We start from the raw sequence: 18,426 nt of genomic DNA on the forward strand, positions 1-18,426 counted from the left end.
AGGGATTTACTGGTCAGTGGACTGCTTCCGCTGTCACCCAAAGTTTTTGAACTTGTCACTGACTTATTATGAATGCGCTGCAGGTGACGTATAAGGGAGGATGTTCCGAGGTGGTTAACGTCCTTACCCCTACTTATTACAGCTTGACAAAGGGAACACACGGCTTGACACCTGTTGTCCGCATTTCTGTTGAAATACCTCCACACCGAAGAGCTGATTTTTTTGGTATTTTCACCAGGCATGTCAACGGCCATATTCCTCCCACGGACAACAGGTGTCTCCCCGGGTGCCTGACTTAAACAAACCACCTCACCATCAGAATCCTCCTGGTCAATTTCCTCCCCAGCGCCAGCAACACCCATATCCTCCTCATCCTGGTGTACTTCAACACTGACATCTTCAATCTGACTATCAGGAACTGGACTGCGGGTGCTCCTTCCAGCACTTGCAGGGGGCGTGCAAATGGTGGAAGGCGCATGCTCTTCACGTCCAGTGTTGGGAAGGTCAGGCATCGCAACCGACACAATTGGACTCTCCTTGTGGATTTGGGATTTCGAAGAACGCACAGTTCTTTGCGGTGCTACTGCTTTTGCCAGCTTGAGTCTTTTCATTTTTCTAGCGAGAGGCTGAGTGCCTCCATCCTCATGTGAAGCTGAACCACTAGCCATGAACATAGGCCAGGGCCTCAGCCGTTCCTTGCCACTCCGTGTGGTAAATGGCATATTGGCAAGTTTACGCTTCTCCTCCGACAATTTTATTTTAGGTTTTGGAGTCCTTTTTTTACTGATATTTGGTGTTTTGGATTTGACATGCTCTTTACTATGACATTGGGCATCGGCCTTGGCAGACGACGTTGCTGGCATTTCATCGTCTCGGCCATGACTAGTGGCAGCAGCTTCAGCACGAGGTGGAAGTGGATCTTGATCTTTCCCTAATTTTGGAACCTCAACATTTTTGTTCTCCATATTTTAATAGGCACAACTAAAAGGCACCTCAGGTAAACAATGGAGATGGATGGATACTAGTATACAATTATGGACGGACTGCCGAGTGCCGACACAGAGGTAGCTACAGCCGTGAACTACCGTACTGTACTGTGTCTGCTGCTAATATAGACTGGTTGATAAAGAGATGTAGTAGTATGTATGTATAAAGAAGAAAGAAAAAAAAAACCACGGGTAGGTGGTATACAATTATGGACGGACTGCCGAGTGCCGACACAGAGGTAGCTACAGCCGTGGACTACCGTACTGTACTGTGTCTGCTGCTAATATAGACTGGTTGATAAAGAGATGTAGTAGTATGTATGTATAAAGAAGAAAGAAAAAAAAACCACGGGTAGGTGGTATACAATTATGGACGGACTGCCGAGTGCCGACACAGAGGTAGCTACAGCCGTGAACTACCATACTGTGTCTGCTGCTAATATAGACTGGTTGATATAGAGATGTAGTAGTATGTATGTATAAAGAAGAAAGAAAAAAAAAACACGGGTAGGTGGTATACAATTATGGACGGACTGCCGAGTGCCGACACAGAGGTAGCTACAGCCGTGAACTACCGTACTGTGTCTGCTGCTAATATAGACTGGTTGATAAAGAGATGTAGTAGTATGTATGTATAAAGAAGAAAGAAAAAAAAAACACGGGTAGGTGGTATACAATTATGGACGGACTGCCGAGTGCCGACACAGAGGTAGCTACAGCCGTGAACTACCGTACTGTGTCTGCTGCTAATATAGACTGGTTGATAAAGAGATGTAGTAGTATGTATGTATAAAGAAGAAAGAAAAAAAAACCTCGGGTAGGTGGTATACAATTATGGACGGACTGCCGAGTGCCGACACAGAGGTAGCTACAGCCGTGGACTACCGTACTGTACTGTGTCTGCTGCTAATATAGACTGGTTGATAAAGAGATGTAGTAGTATGTATGTATAAAGAAGAAAGAAAAAAAAACCACGGGTAGGTGGTATACAATTATGGACGGACTGCCGAGTGCCGACACAGAGGTAGCTACAGCCGTGAACTACCATACTGTGTCTGCTGCTAATATAGACTGGTTGATATAGAGATGTAGTAGTATGTATGTATAAAGAAGAAAGAAAAAAAAAACACGGGTAGGTGGTATACAATTATGGACGGACTGCCGAGTGCCGACACAGAGGTAGCTACAGCCGTGAACTACCGTACTGTGTCTGCTGCGACTGGATGATAAATAATGATATAAAAAATATATATATATCACTACTGCAGCCGGACAGGTATATATTATATAATGACGGACCTGCTGGACACTGTCTGTCAGCAGAATTAGTTTTTTATAGAATAAAAAAAAAACACACCACACAAGTGAAGTCACACGACGAGTGTTTAACTTTTTCAGGCAATCACACAATATAGTATACTACTAACTATACTGGTGGTCAGTGTGGTCAGGTCACTGGTCAGTCACACTGGCAGTGGCACTCCTGCAGCAAAAGTGTGCACTGTTTAATTTTAATATAATATGTACTCCTGGCTCCTGCTATAACCTATAACTATTAACTGGCACTGCAGTGCTCCCCAGTCTCCCCCACAATTATAAGCTGTGTGAGCTGAGCACAGTCAGATATATATACATAGATGATGCAGCACACTGGGCTGAGCAGTGCACACAGATATGGTATGTGACTGAGTCACTGTGTGTATCGTTTTTTTCAGGCAGAGAACGGATATATTAAATAAAACTGCACTGTCTGGTGGTCACTGTGGTCAGTCACTAGTAAACTCTGCACTCTCTACACTTCTACAGTACTCCTAAGCTCCAGTAAATCAGGTCAATCTCTCTCTCTCTCTCTTCTAATCTAAATGGAGAGGACGCCAGCCACGTCCTCTCCCTATCAATCTCAATGCACGTGTGAAAATGGCGGCGACGCGCGGCTCCTTATATAGAATCCGAGTCTCGCGAGAATCCGACAGCGTCATGATGACGTTCGGGCGCGCTCGGGTTAACCGAGCAAGGCGGGAAGATCCGAGTCGCTCGGACCCGTGAAAAAAAACATGAAGTTCGTGCGGGTTCGGATTCAGAGAAACCGAACCCGCTCATCTCTAAGGGAAACGCGTTAAATGTTGAAGCTGCCACCACTACAAGTGTCCTACTCTACAAAAGGATCCAGATATGGACTTTTAAAATCTGCTTTTGGAACTTTCTCTGAGGGACTTCACCTTTTACAGCACCGATTGGAGAGACTCAGTTTCTACACAAACGGCACAGCTTGCTTGCTGACAATTATCAAACTTCTGGAAGTCTCCGTCGTCACGGGTAACACCAGCTGTATTCAATTTCCTTCCCCAGGGAACTTTGCACACTGTTTTTAGTCCAGGATCCTTTGTGGACACTTATAAGCAGCCATTACGAATTCCTTCTCAGCTCTATTTATGCCCTAAACTTAATGTTTACATTTGAATTTTTTGCTTGTGTTTTTAGCATGCGATGTTTAGCTAATAAACTATATTTTATTGAAATCTATCCACAGTTATTCATTATTATTGGAGAAACATATAGCGCCAGTTTCTACTTCCTTCTTTTGTAAGGACGTTAACCACCTAGGAACATCCTCCCTTATACGTCACCTGGACCGCATTCATCAGAAGTCATTGACAAGTTCAAAAACTTTGGGTGACAGCGGAAGCAGTCCACTGACAACTAAATCCCTTCCTCTTGTAACCAAGCTCCTGCAAACCACACCACCAACTCCCTCAGTATCAATTTCCTCCTTAGACAGGAAAGCCAATAGTCCTGCAGGCCATGTCACTGGCAAGTCTAACGAGTCCTCTCCTGACTGGGATTCTTCAGATGGATCCTTGAGTGTAACGTCTACTGCTGCTGGCGCTGCTGCTGTTGTTGCTGCTGGGAGTCAATCAGCATCCCAGAGGGGATGTCAGAAGACCACTTGTACTACTTCCAGTAAGCAATTGACTGTCCAACAGTCCTTTGTGAGGAAGATGAAATATCACAGCAGTCATCCTGTTGCAAAGCGGATAACTCAGGCCTTGGCAGCTGTGTTGGTGTTAGACGTGCGTCCGGTATACAGCGTTAGTTCACAGGGTCTTAGAGAATTTCTTGAGGTAGTGTGTCCCCGGTACCAAATACTATCTAGGTTCCACTTCTCTAGGCAGGCGATAGCGAGATTTTACCAATTAATAATCAGTGATTTATAATTAATTATTAATTACAGTGATCTTGCCAAATGATTCCAGTGATTTTGTCATTTTCTTCCAGTGATTTGGACCAATAATACCATTGATTAGAACGAATAATTCCTGTGATTTTGTCATTTTCTTCCAGTGATTTGGACCAATAATACCATTGATTAGAACGAATAATTCCTATGATATGGAGGTGATTGTGTCGCTTAGCTTAGCCGTTCAGCGACCACAGTGTACCTCTTTTCTGTTTTCTTTGCATCATGTGCTGTTTGGGGCCAATTTTTTTAAGTGCCATCCTGTCTGACACTGCAGTGCCACTCCTAGATGGGCCAGGTGTTTGTGCCGCCCTCTTGGGTCGCTTAGCTTAGTCATCCAGCAACCTCGGTGCAAATTTTAGGACTAAAAATAATATTGTGAGGTGTTCAGAATAGACTGGAAATGAGTGGATATTATGGTTATTGAGGTTAATAATACTATAGGATCAAAATTCCCCCCAAATGCTATGATTTAAGCTGTTTTTGAGGGTTTAAAAAAAAAAAAAAAAACACCCGAATCCAAAACACACCCGAATCTGACAAAAAAAATACAGGGCGTTTTTGCCAAAACATGTCAGAATCCAAAACACAGCCGCGGAACCGAATCCAAAATCAAAACCCGAAAAATTTCCGGTGCATATCTCTAACCAACAGTATACCAAAGCATCAAATACAGTTTAATACTATAACATAGATTGATCAGTGAAATTTACATTTTACCCTGCCTTTAAAACTTCTGCTTCTGTGTATTACTGTATGAAGCTGAACCTCTGTTCTCTTGTATGATGACATTGGTTATATCTCTACGCAAAATTACATCTTCCAGATCTTATGGTCTCATAATGCCTGCCAATAAGTGAAATGCTTGATACTCACTCTTACACAAGAAAATCATAGCTGATAATAGAAAGCAAGCAAGAAAGATTAATTAGGTAAGTGAATGAAGCAGTGAAATGGGCAGAAGTGATTAATAAGAGAGTATTAACACTGCAAAAGGAAAGTGTAGAGAAAAAGTGATAAATGTAAGATGATTTAAGCAGAAAATTCCATAGAATCAGTGGAAATACAAGAGAAAAATAACAGCTATTAAAAGAAAGATAATTTTTTTTTAATAAAAACAGCATGTAATGTGGCCTGTTTTTGTTCCTAAACTAAGCAACCGTACAGCAGCACAAAAACACGGCAGTTTAAAACCCATAGAAAGAATGTTTTAATTAATCAAGGAGAGGCCAAAGGGCAGTACAGGGAAATTGAAGTGGAGTAAGTGATGGAAGGCAGGTAAATGATTGCTTGACTGATTGATTGTTTAATTAATTGATTTAGAAAATTAAATTTGAGATGTGGCCTTGTGAGAGACAGAAGACTCTGTTTTGCAGCAACTGAGAAGATAAAAGGCCATTGAAGAATACAATGTTAACAGCCAAGGATTCCTGACAAGGGTTTAAAGTGAAGTCAAGAAATTGAATAGTTACACTGCAGAGCTTACACTAACAAATATTAGTAGGCTAACTTGCTAGCCCCTCCGCCTTAGTTGCTAATTGGATAACACACCCAAATAGTACATTTATGAGGAGCACCAGAGAAATTTAGTCCAAAAGCAAAGAAATTTACTGCTTATCTATGATAAACAAGCTTGCAAACATTTCTGACTTGAGAGAGACAGTAGACCTTCAACAATGCCCCCCCCCCACCAAATTACTTATGCAATAGGAATTCTAATGCATCAAACAATAGTAGCAATAGTAGGACAACCACTCACAAAATAAAGGTCATGACCAGAGACTTTACTTGCGACAGTGTGTGGTTTATGGCATGTTGCTAATTATATTTATTTTTGGTAGTAAACTTTTACATTATTATTAGAGGTGTTTTCTTTGTCATTGTGAAATATTGCTTAGATTTCAGGTTCCCTTAAACCTTTTCTCCCCTTGATCACCAGCTTTAGTAGATAATGAAGTACTATCATGATTGGCAGCAGCAGCACTAGTACTGGATTGCTGCTCCTGCTCTCATATTCACGGATCCATGATTGGTTTTATTTTTAACACAGGCCAAGAAACAAGTATTTTACACCTTAGAATTGTTTTGGGATGCAGGTGATGGGGACACCACTGCACACAGAACATTATCCCTTATCTGAACAATAATAATTTTTAAATTAAATTAGAAAAGACTGCCAATGTTTTTGTTTTAGACAACAATATATATTTATCTTGTTTTGCAAATACTGTATATATCAATTTCAGCCCAACAATTGTTTCATTGGTTCCACCCTGACATATATATATATATATATATATATATATATCAGCATGTTATCTGAACCCATATGCAGGCCGACACCTGTTCCTGTCTGATACTCTGTCCTCCAGATCTGATCCTATTTTTTTGTCATTCTCAAATACCTGCTACTTCGACCTCTCAAGAGATCCTAGCACTAGTACTGGGCGACCCAGTCAGGGGGCTGTGACTTGTACATTGGATGACGTGAGGACCAAACTTCCCCTGTTCTAATCAAAAATCTAATTCTGGATCAACAAAAACTACAGCGTGACAATTATACTTTTTCATTACAGCGTGACAATTACACTTTTTTTATATTTAAATATATCAAGAAGAAATTTAAAGAAGCACTATTTTTGATCTCTGGTACAGTAATTTATTAAATATATGTGGTTAAAACTCACAGGACACATCATGGGAGTTACTGTGGTTAGTAGAAGATGGTCATATCCAGGGGTGGATTGGGAACAAAAAGCGGCCCTGGAAAAATTTGTACTAGTGTCCTCACATGGGCAGCACCAGAGGTGTAAGGTCTAGCCATGGGCCATGGCAGCAGCACCCTCCCCCCAAGACTTTCCAGATAGTGTCTAGCATTAAGGGGGAAGTTAAAAGGAAATAAAATTAAATACACTGCTCAAAAAAATAAAGGGAACACTAGATTAACACATCCTAGATCTGATTGAAATATTCTCATTAAATACTTTGTTCTTTACATAGTTGAATGTGCTGACAACAAAATCACACAAAAAGAATCAATGGAAATCAAATTTATTAACCCATGGAGGTCTGGATTTGGAGTCACACTCAAAGTGGAAAAACACACTACAGGCTGATCCAACTTTGATGTAATGTCCTTAAAACAAGTCAAAATGAGGCTCAGTAGTGTGTATGGCCTCCACGTACCTGTATGACCTCCCTACAACCCACACAAGTGGCTCAGGTAGTGCAGCTCATCCAGGATGGCACATCAATGCGAGCTGTGGCAAGAAGGTTTGCTGTGTCTTTCAGCGTAGTGTCCAGAGCATGGAGGCGCTACCAGGAGACAGGCCAGTACATCAGGAGATGTGGAGGAGGCCGTAGGAGGGCAACAACCCAGCAGCAGGACTGCTACCTCCACCTTTGTGCAAGGAGGAACAGGTGGAGCATTGCCAGAGCCCTGCAAAATGACCTCCAGCAAGCCACAAATGTGCATGTGTCTACTCAAACGATCAGAAACAGACTCCATGAGGGTGGTATGAGGGCCCAACGTCCACAGGTGGGGGTTGTGCTTACAGCCCAACACCGTGCAGGACGTTTGGCATTTGCCAGAGAACACCAAGATTGGCAAATTCGCCACTGGCGCCCTGTGCTCTTCACATATGAAAGCAGGTTCTCACTGAGCACATGTGACAGATGTGACAGAGTCTGGAGACGCCAAGGAGAACGTTCTGCTGCCTGCAACTTCCTCCAGCATGACCGGTTTGGCAGTGGGTCAGTAATGGTGTGGGGTGGCATTTCTTTGGGGGGCTGCACAGCCCTCCATGTGCTCGCCAGAGGTAGCCTGACTGCCATTAGGTACAGAAATGAGATCCTCAGACCCCTTGTGAGACCATATGCTGGTGCGGTTGGCATTGGGTTCCTCCTAATGCAAGACAATGCTAGACCTCATGTGGCTGGAGTGGGTCAGCAGTTCCTGCAAGATGAAGGCATTGATGCTATGGACTGGCCCGCCCATTCCCCAGACCTGAATCCAATTGAGCACATCTGGGATATCATGTCTCGCTCCATCCACCAATGCCACGTTGCACCACAGACTGTCCAGGAGTTGGTGGATGCTTTAGTCCAGGTCTGGGAGGAGGTCCCTCAGGAGACCATCCGCCACCTCATCAGGAGCATGCCCAGGCATTGTAGGGCGGTCATACAGGCACGTGGAGGCCACACACACTACTGAGCCTCATTTTGAGTGGTTTTAAGGACATTACATCAAAGTTGGATCAGCCTGTAGTGTGTTTTTCCACTTTAATTTTGAGTGTGACTCCAAATCCAGACCTCCATGGGTTAATAAATTTGATATCCATTGATATTTTTAGTGTTATTTTGTTGTCAGCACATTCAACTATGTAAAAAACAAAGTTTTTAATAAGAATATTTCATTCATTCAGAACTAGGATGTGTTATTTTAGTGTTCCCTTTATTTTTTTTGAGCAGTGTATTATGAGCACATTATATGATTCACCTTTAGAATTTAGGAAACTATATAATTCTTTAGAAAGATATATTTTCTTGCTTATTACACCAACCGTATCCCAATCACTATTCACTCAATCTTATATGTCAGCCAAGCAGAGCATACACTAGATCATCTGCAATCACAGGCTAAGTGGCAAAGTAATTTTCATTTATGCAAATTCTTTTGCATCTTATTCATTATGTCTATAAATAGGACCACATGTCCTCAAACAAAACAGGCCCCGCAGGTGCGTTGGCCCACCGGGAATCTTCCCTGTAAGCCATATGGCCAATCCGCCTCTGGTCATATCACAGTTAATGATGCATTGTGCAGCAAAATGAAGCAGTGGAAGTAATTATTCTCTCTTTCAGCAATTTTGGGTGATGCAAAAACTCTTAACTAGTTGAATCATTACAACAAGCTACATGTAAAAGGACATTTTAGCTTTTATATCTAGAATTCCTAAAATGTCTTTATCCACTCCTTCTTAGAACCCTATTTCCTTCCATAACAGTCTCTCATCTGATCATAAATTAATAAATCATGATTGCATAGCTAACCCCTCCCCCTATTAATAAATCATTATTGCATAGCTAACCCCTCCCCCTATTGGAAACTAAATAAGGGTATAGGCATATTAAAACAAACACATCAGGGAAGGCTAATAAGACCACAGAGCTAAAGGAATCCCTTCTGGTCAGTTGTGACCATCTCAAACAAATGGTGGGCCAGGCTGTCATCCCGGAGAAGATCAGGTGAGGGAGGTTTTTTCTAGAACCAGTCTCACAATAATAAACTCTTCTGACCCCTGAAAAGGCGTACCGCAATCCTGCAACAATTACACATGCAAGAGTATATCTTTGGACTACACAAAACCAATAAGCACTGTAGATTACTATACCTATCATTGCTACATAGAGAAATGTGTGAATTATGTGTGAAAACCATCCTGAATCCCTGAAAACCATGAACCCATGTTTTCCATTTTCACATGGAATCACTGCACATTGTGGCTGGGACTGGGGAATGGGTTGTAGCCCATTTGGAGATTTTTTTGTTTTGTTCGGGCTTAACTATTTCTGCTGCCAGGATTAAATTTTATTGATTCTGTACCTTTTCCAGCTTTATGGTGTGTCAGTGGAAAAGACTAAGGGGCCACTTATCAGGCTAACTTATAAAAAAAATATGGTGAATTGCTGTTGCAAGCTCACAAATGATGATGTAGTACAGTTGTGGGGGTTGGGGTCATCTTTTTGGTGTGGCTCAGAGGGTGTCTTTGCAGCAGCAGGTGCAGTCCCTTTTGAGCCCCTTTGCTTGCAGAGATAATCCTGTGGGGGCACATCTCTTGCAGAAAGCCAGAGAGGGCTACTTGGGAAATTGCCATGTTAACTACATTTAGTTATCTCAGGAGCTCAAACTTTGAGTGTCTAGAACGCTTTCCTGGCCATCTTTAATAGGGTGAAATTGAAGCCATCTCTGCTGACATCCAGTAGATGGCTTCAACTGTTTACAAATGAAGCTGGGTTGGAGAGTTTTAGTGTATTTGTTGAGGGAAGGTCAAATGACTTGATGTTTTGTGATGGATGGGCCCTACATGAAACCTACTGTTGCTAGAGTTTTTCTGCATTGCTGTGGCAGTAGAATTGTGGGGAGCCTTGTTATGTGACAAGACTAGAGTTATGGTCTGAACATTTGGGTGTAATTTAATCCATGAACCAGCTGCAAACATCCTCTCTCTCTCTCTGTTAGGCTACACGTCCATATGGTTTTGCATTGTCTGACATGGAAACTCTTATACTGCCTTTCATATTGTGGGTGTTGAAAATGTTGAAGCAGAAGCTCTTTAGCACTATGAATGAGCCCATTTTCACTCTTTGGTGCCACTTGCTACTTTGTGGACTGATGCTTGGAATCTTGTTGAGCCACACCAATGAAAATGCAGGGAGAACTTTGGTTCCCTTCCATTTAGAGGGTATATTGGCCTGCAATGCATGAGAGAGTTTAAAGATTCCAAACCAAAGCTAGTTCAGGCAGGGCAAAATACACTTGTCTTTGTATGGTGTATGCTTGAATCTAGGCAATGTTGGCTGGCTGATGGGAAATTTTTTGGCCAGATATAATTTTTTGATAGGCTGTACTGGGCTGTTGATTTTGTGTAAGGACTTTCTGGTGGCTAAATCACTAATGGGCTTGATAAGGGCCCATCTAGTTTTGCCAGACCTTTAATATCCTTTTGAGATCCTGCTGTTAGTTCACTTGATGGCCCTGCTGATGGAGGTGGCTGAGGATGCATATGATGTCCTTTTGTTTAGTCTGGCCTTTGCCATAGTCCATTTTGGCATGTTAAGAATGGGGAGCTGGTGGATGCTTCCAAATCAACATTGGGTTTTGGCTTGTCTTTCAGATTTGTGCAAGTAGATCATGTGTCTTTATTTATGTAAAGTTACCTACTCCAAGGTGGAAAAGTTAGCCAAGGGGCATTGGGTTACTGCCAACCTATTCTGGTGGGGCAGGTATTAATGTATCTGGGATCAGGTTTTGGGACCTTGACTTGTGCAGAGGGGCTATAACCTGCCAACTAGGACATTCATAGATCCCAGTGCTTGAATTTTTCTTTTTCCAGGGAGTGATTATGTTAGGTAGTTTGAGCTTTGAGTCTTGTGTTGTCATGGTGTGCATGCTGGAAGCTTAAAAATGAATCCAGTTCTCGTAAACCTGATGTGCTAATGATTCCTCTTGGTGGTAAAGACCTTGGTAAGTGCAAATCAGTGAACAGGATGTTGACAGCTAAGGTAAACATTCAGTGGTTGTCAGATCATTGGCTGAGGTCCTGCTTCTGGTCATATCATTGATGAGGCTAGAAAAAAGGTGAATTCTGCAATGAGGAAGAATATGATAGGTCTGTAGTGCAGCAACACACCGTTATGCTTATAAGTGTTTAGTAGAGGAGATGTGGCTCATTTCACAAATTAGAGTATTTGTTTATTGAGCAGCTGTTGTCATAATTGGTGACAACTAATTTTATGCCTTTTAAATACCATGTATTCTGGGAATGGCTCACTATATTGGGTTAATCCAGTGTAATCATTACTGTATTTAAACACTGATGCTGTATTATTACCCTAAATAAATGTTTGGTGTTGATTAATTTTCTGAAATACCATGAAAACATGTATCTATATATTGTGATCTTATTTTATCATGATACTGAAATACTGATGTTGGATTACTACTTAAATAATTTTGTTTGGTGTTGATTACCTTCTAGCAATACCGTAATAACCAGCATTCACAAGTTGTGATTCTATATGGTGCATTTTTAAGCAAGGGAGACCCTAAATTAGGTCCCACGTTTTTTTAACTAGTACCTTTTTTTGTACTATATGTGTATATTTGTGTGCATTTTGCATGTACTCTCCTTGAGAATGCATTTGCAATATATGTATTACTAAAAGTAAAATTTTATACAGATTATCTATTTATTAAGGCAGATGAGTGCCCCAACCAGGATAGTACTTTTTGTTTGTTTTCCATATTGCCTACATGTTTTACTCTTTTGGGAGCACGTCCACATTTTGTATTCACCCTCTCTCATTTTGGACTGAATTGAATTTCCAATTACTGTAGAAAATACCTACCATCCTTACTGATTCTTTGAGTTTCCTACCACTGCTCCAGTTTTTCCTTCCTCTCTTTCTCCTACATACTGTACATTAGTGACTTAGGGTATCTGTAGGAAGATGAGTCATAACAAGCAGCTTACCACATGTGGCAGGACCTACAGAATATCTGCAGGAGTGGCTAGTGCTGTATACACTTTAATAGGGAATGTGTAAAACAAATGGGTACACGTAATATAGATTATATTTGCAATAAAGTGACTGCACGCCTAACTATATTTGAATAAAACCTGTAAAAATGTAGAGGGTGACAATGGCTGATTTGGTCACTGCTAGATCTAAATGCCATTGCTCTCTACTTATTCTCCTTGATCTCTCTGCTGCTTTTGACACTGTTGACCACTCTCTTCTCATACAAGCACTACAATTCCTAGGTATTCAGGACACAGCCCTTTCTGGGTTCTCATCCTACCTATCTAATCGCTCTTTCAGTGTTCATTTCTTGGATTCCACCTCCTCTTTGCTACCTCTCTCAGTTGGAGTACCACAAGGCTTAGTCTTAGGTGCTCTGCTTTTCTCTATCTATTCCACATCTCTTGGCAAACTAATCAACTCTTTTGGATTTCAGTACCATCTGTATGCGGATGATACTCAAATCTCCCTATCCTCCCCAGATTTGTAACCATCTGTATTGGGCCGTGCCACTGAATGCCTTTTTGCCATTTCATCTTGGATGACATCTCGCCACCTCAAACTTAATATTTCCAAAACAGAATTAATTATATTTGCACCGGTCAAAAGTAGTTACCAACCTGATCTCTATCACTGTTGATAACTCAGCAATCATCCCTATCCCCACAAGCTCACTGCCTAGGTGTCATACTTGACTCTGAACTGTCCTTTGTTCCCCACATTCAATCAGTTTCAAGATCATGTTACATACATCTAAGAAAAATATTCAAAATATGACAATATCTTACACAAGACACAGCAAAAACTCTAATCCATGCTCTCATTATCTCCTGCATTGATTATTGTAATAGTCTCCTGACTGGTCTTCCCATACATAGGCTCTCACCACTACAATCCATTTGTAGTGGTGAGATCCACTCTGTCAGTCCATCCATTGGTTGCTGGTATTCTACCGTATTAAATCTAAAATACTTTTACTTACAGACAAGGCTATTAATCAAACTGCACCAACATACATCTCCCTGTCCGACCTCTCGGCTGTGCACAAGATCTGCATCTGTCATCCACATGGGCATTGATACACAAGGATAGATTACAGGACTTTTTTAGGCTTCACCCACTCTGTGGAATGCCCTCCCACGCACAATAAGACTCATCTCTAGTCTCCAAATGTCACGAACCTCGGGCAGCGGCGACCGCGCTTGTCCCTGCGGGTGGCCTGGTCTGCCCGGCGCCTCTCTTCCCCTGTCAGTCTCCGGCTTCAGCGGCGGGTCGGCGCTGCTCTCCGGCGGCTTCCCGGAAGCAAGGGCGCCGCCATCACAAGCGAGGGCAAGGAGGCGGAGCAGGTCTGACGTCACCTGCCTGCTCCGCCAATCAGGCTAGGGCGGGGAATTTAAAATCAGATACCAGGCAGAGATCCGATGCCTGAGTATCTTCGTTTCTCCTGTGGAAGCTATGATCCAGAGCTCCCTCGTCCCTGCAAGCATCCTGTGCCTACAAGCAACCTGTGCTTCCAAGCATCCTGTGCCTACAAGCAACCTGTGCTTCCAAGCATCCTGTGCCTACAAGCACCTCCGTGCCTCCAGTTACCTCCGTGTCTCCAAGCACCTCGTGCCTCCAAGCACCTCCGTGCCTCCAAGCACCTCCGTGCCTCCAAGCACCTCGTGCCTCCAAGCACCTCGTGCCTCCAAGCACCTCCGCGCCTCAAGCACCTCCGTGCCTCCAGTTACCTCCGTGCCTCCAAGCACCTCCGTGCCTCCAAGCACCTCCGTGCCTCCAAGCACCTCGTGCCTCCAAGCACCTCGTGCCTCCAAGCACCTCCGCGCCTCAAAGCACCTCCGTGCCTCCAGTTACCTCCGTGTCTCCAAGCACCTCGTGCCTCCAAGCACCTCGTGCCTCCAAGCACCTCCGCGCCTCAAGCACCTCCGTGCCTCCAGTTACCTCCGTGCCTCCAAGCACCTCCGTGCCTCCAAGCACCTCCGTGCCTCCAAGCACCTCCGTGCCTCCAAGCACCTCGTGCCTCCAAGCACCTCCGCGCCTCAAAGCACCTCCGTGCCTCCAGTTACCTCCGTGCCTCCAGTTACCTCCGTGTCTCCAAGCACCTCGTGCCTCCAAGCACCTCGTCCCTCCAAACACCTCGGTGTCTCCAAACACCGCCGTGCCTCCAAGCACCTCCGTGCCTCCAAACACCTCCGTGCCTCCAAGGGTCTCCCAGCACTCCCTGTACTCCCAGTATCTCAGTACCCCAGCCTTCATTATTTCTACAAGTCTTGTCTTACAGGAGACCTACAAGAATTCCTCTGGGCCTCCCGCCTGCCGTCTTAGTTCTGCATGAGGAAGACCTACATCCGGCCATCTCTACTACGACCCAGTGGCGGTTCCTCTTCCCGGTCATCGGAAGAAGCCCCGAGTCCACAACACTCCCAAACCAGGTCAGTGATAGTATACTCAGGCCTCATGGACTCGGGGGATCGGAACACGGACTCTAGTGCCATCCAGAACCTGGCTTCTCGAGTGCAAAGTCAGGAAGCAGCACAAGGTCAGGTGATGCAGTACCTCCAGCAGTTGTCCGGGCGTCTGGATCAGATTCAGGCGTCTCTGGCCTCAGTAATTCCGGCTCCTGTTCCAGCAGTCGCACCAGTTGCCGTTGCCAGCAATGTTCAACCATCGGCCGGTGTCACTCCACGCCTTCAGTTGCCTACTCCGTCCCGCTATAATGGGAATCCCAAAAATTGTCGTGGTTTCTTGAACCAGTGCGAGGTACATTTCGAGCTACTTGCACACAACTTTCCTACAGACCGGTCCAAGGTAGCATATATTATTTCTCTGTTGGAAGGTTCTGCTTTGGATTGGGTGTCTCCATTATGGGAACGATCTGATCCCATGGTTTCCAACTACACCAACTTCATCTCGTCCTTTCGAAGGATTTTCAACGAGCCCGGCAGAATGACCACTGCTTCTTCCGATTTGCTCCGTGTTCGGCAGGGCGCCCGTTCCGTGGGCCAGTACGTGGTTCATTTCCAGACCATTGCTTCCGAACTACGCTGGAATAATGATGCCCTGAGAGCTGCCTTCTGGAACGGTCTTTCCGACCGGCTGAAAGACGAGCTGGTTACTAGAGATCTGCCGGATCCATTAGAAGATTTGATTTCCCTTTGCGTCAAGGTGGATCTTCGGATGCAGGAGCGTGGAAGAGAACGTAACCGTTCGGATCGTTCCAGGTTCCGGAATCCTACTCCTAGGCCGGTGGCCTCACCTAGCTCAGATGAGCCCATGCAAATTAACCGCTCCCGACTGTCTCCGGAAGAACGACAGCGTCGTCGTGAGGGTAAACTCTGCCTTTACTGTGGAGCCGCAGATCATTTTCTTAAATCTTGTAAAGTCCGTCCGGGAAACGGGCAGACCTAGCTTGTTCCGGAGGAGTCAAGCTGGGAGTTACGACAAAAGCTTCTCTAACTTCGGACTGCTTGCTTCCAGTAACTCTAGTCTCCAATTCAGTCTCCAGGTCTTGTGAAGCCCTATTGGATTCCGGAGCTGCAGGGAACTTCGTTTCTTCCTTCTGTGCCCAAAGTTTGGGTTTAAAGTTACGGCCTATCGAGCGGCCAATTTCACTGACGGCTATCAACGGGACTAGAATTTCCAAAGGTCTCATAATGTGGCGCACGGGGCCAGTTAAGCTGCGGGTCGGGGCTCTACATCAGGAAGATTTGGAACTCTTGGTAATCCCAGAAATGCCCCATGATCTGGTTCTTGGAATGCCTTGGCTGAAAAGTCATAACCCCCACATCGATTGGAAGTCGTCACAAATTCTGTCCTGGAGTTCCTTTTGTCACACTAATTGTCTTACTCCTGTTTGTCCGCTCCGTGTTACCTCCAAAACGGATGAAGAGCACATTCCGGAGGCATATCAAGGGTACAAGGACGTATTTTCGGAACAAGCTGCTGACCTGTTACCACCTCACAGGCCTTGGGACTGCCCTATTGACCTTGTCCCAGGGAAGACGCCACCTCGTGGTCGCACATATCCTCTGTCTCTTCCCGAGACTCAAGCCATGTCGGAGTATATTAAGTCCAATATGCTCAAGGGATTCATTCGCCCCTCTTCCTCCCCTGCTGGTGCAGGCTTCTTTTTCGTGAAGAAAAAGGACGGGGGGTTGAGACCATGCATCGACTACCGCGGCCTAAACGACATTACTATTAAGAATAAATACCCCTTGCCACTAATCACAGAGTTATTTGATAGGGTTCGTGGTGCCCGCATTTTTTCAAAACTCGACTTGAGAGGAGCTTATAATCTTATACGCATCCGAGAGGGGGATGAATGGAAGACTGCCTTTAATACCCGAGATGGGCATTACGAATACTTGGTGATGCCGTTTGGTCTTAGTAATGCTCCCGCGGTTTTCCAGGGATTCGTCAACGAAATCTTTCGTGATATGCTGTATCAGAGCGTTGTGGTATATCTGGACGACATACTGATTTTTTCCAAGAATCTTGTCGAACACAGGACTCAAGTCAAAGAGGTGCTACACCGTTTACAAGAGAATCATCTCTACGCCAAGCTTTCCAAATGTACCTTTGAAGTAACATCTATTCCGTTCCTCGGTTATGTCATCTCGGGGACGGAGCTTCGCATGGATCCGGAAAAGTTGTCGGCCATTCGTGATTGGACTCAGCCTCTTTCCCTGAAAGCAATACAAAGGTTCCTGGGCTTTGCGAACTACTACAGGAAATTCATTAAAGGTTTCTCCACCATTGTTGCACCCATTACTGCCCTGACGAGAAAGGGTTCTAATCCTAGTTTGTGGCCTCCGGAAGCCATTGTAGCTTTTTCTCGCTTAAAGTTAGCTTTCACGACGGCTCCAGTTCTCCAACAACCAAATTTCGAGGAACCCTTCTTCTTAGAAGTTGATGCATCTTCAGTCGGGGTGGGGGCTGTCCTCTCCCAGCATTCCTCTGATAAGAAATTACATCCGTGTGGCTTCCACTCTCGTAAATTCTCTCCAGCCGAACGAAATTACTCTATTGGAGACCAGGAACTCTTGGCAATCAAATCTGCCTTGGAAGAATGGAGATATCTTCTAGAAGGGGCTAAACATGTGTTTACCATCTACACGGATCACAAGAATTTACTGTACATCAAATCCGCACAATGTTTGAATCCTCGCCAGGCGAGATGGGCACTTTTCTTTTCCCGATTCTCGTTCATTATCAAGTACCGTGCCGGGACTCTCAATATTAAAGCAGATGCGCTTTCCCGTTCACAGGTTCCCACAGACGAGGATGAACCTCCGGAGCGGGGTTTAATTCTGAATCCAGTTTCTGTCTCTGCTGCTTTAACTACTCCAGCTCCTCCTCCTGGAAGAATGTCCGTACCAGCTAGATTCCGCCCAGGAATACTACGGTGGGTCCATAACTCCAAGTTTTCCGGTCATCCCGGCGCTCAGAAGATGTACAAGTTTCTGCAAAGGTCTTACTGGTGGAACACCATGAGGAAGGATGTACAAGATTGCGCTAATTCATGTCCCCAATGTACACAACATAAATCTCCTCGTCTGCCTTCTGCAGGGTTACTTCGTCCTCTGCCTATCCCTGTGAGACCCTGGACTCACATTTCCATGGACTTCATCACTGACTTGCCCTGTTCCAAGGGTTGCAACACCGTTTGGGTTATCGTTGACCGTTTTTCGAAGATGGCACACTTTGTGCCCTTGACTGGTCTTCCGACAGCACCGAAACTGGCTCTATTGTTTATCCGAGAACATTTTCGTTTGCATGGGTTGCCACAAGAGATTGTTTCTGACCGTGGAGTACAGTTCACCGCCAGGTTTTGGAAAGCCCTTTGTTCAACTCTACACATTAAACTTAAGTTTTCGTCGGCTTATCATCCCCAAACAA

Source organism: Pseudophryne corroboree, chromosome 4 (genome assembly GCF_028390025.1).
Source record: "Pseudophryne corroboree isolate aPseCor3 chromosome 4, aPseCor3.hap2, whole genome shotgun sequence".
NCBI classification, from domain to species: Eukaryota; Metazoa; Chordata; class Amphibia; order Anura; family Myobatrachidae; genus Pseudophryne; species Pseudophryne corroboree.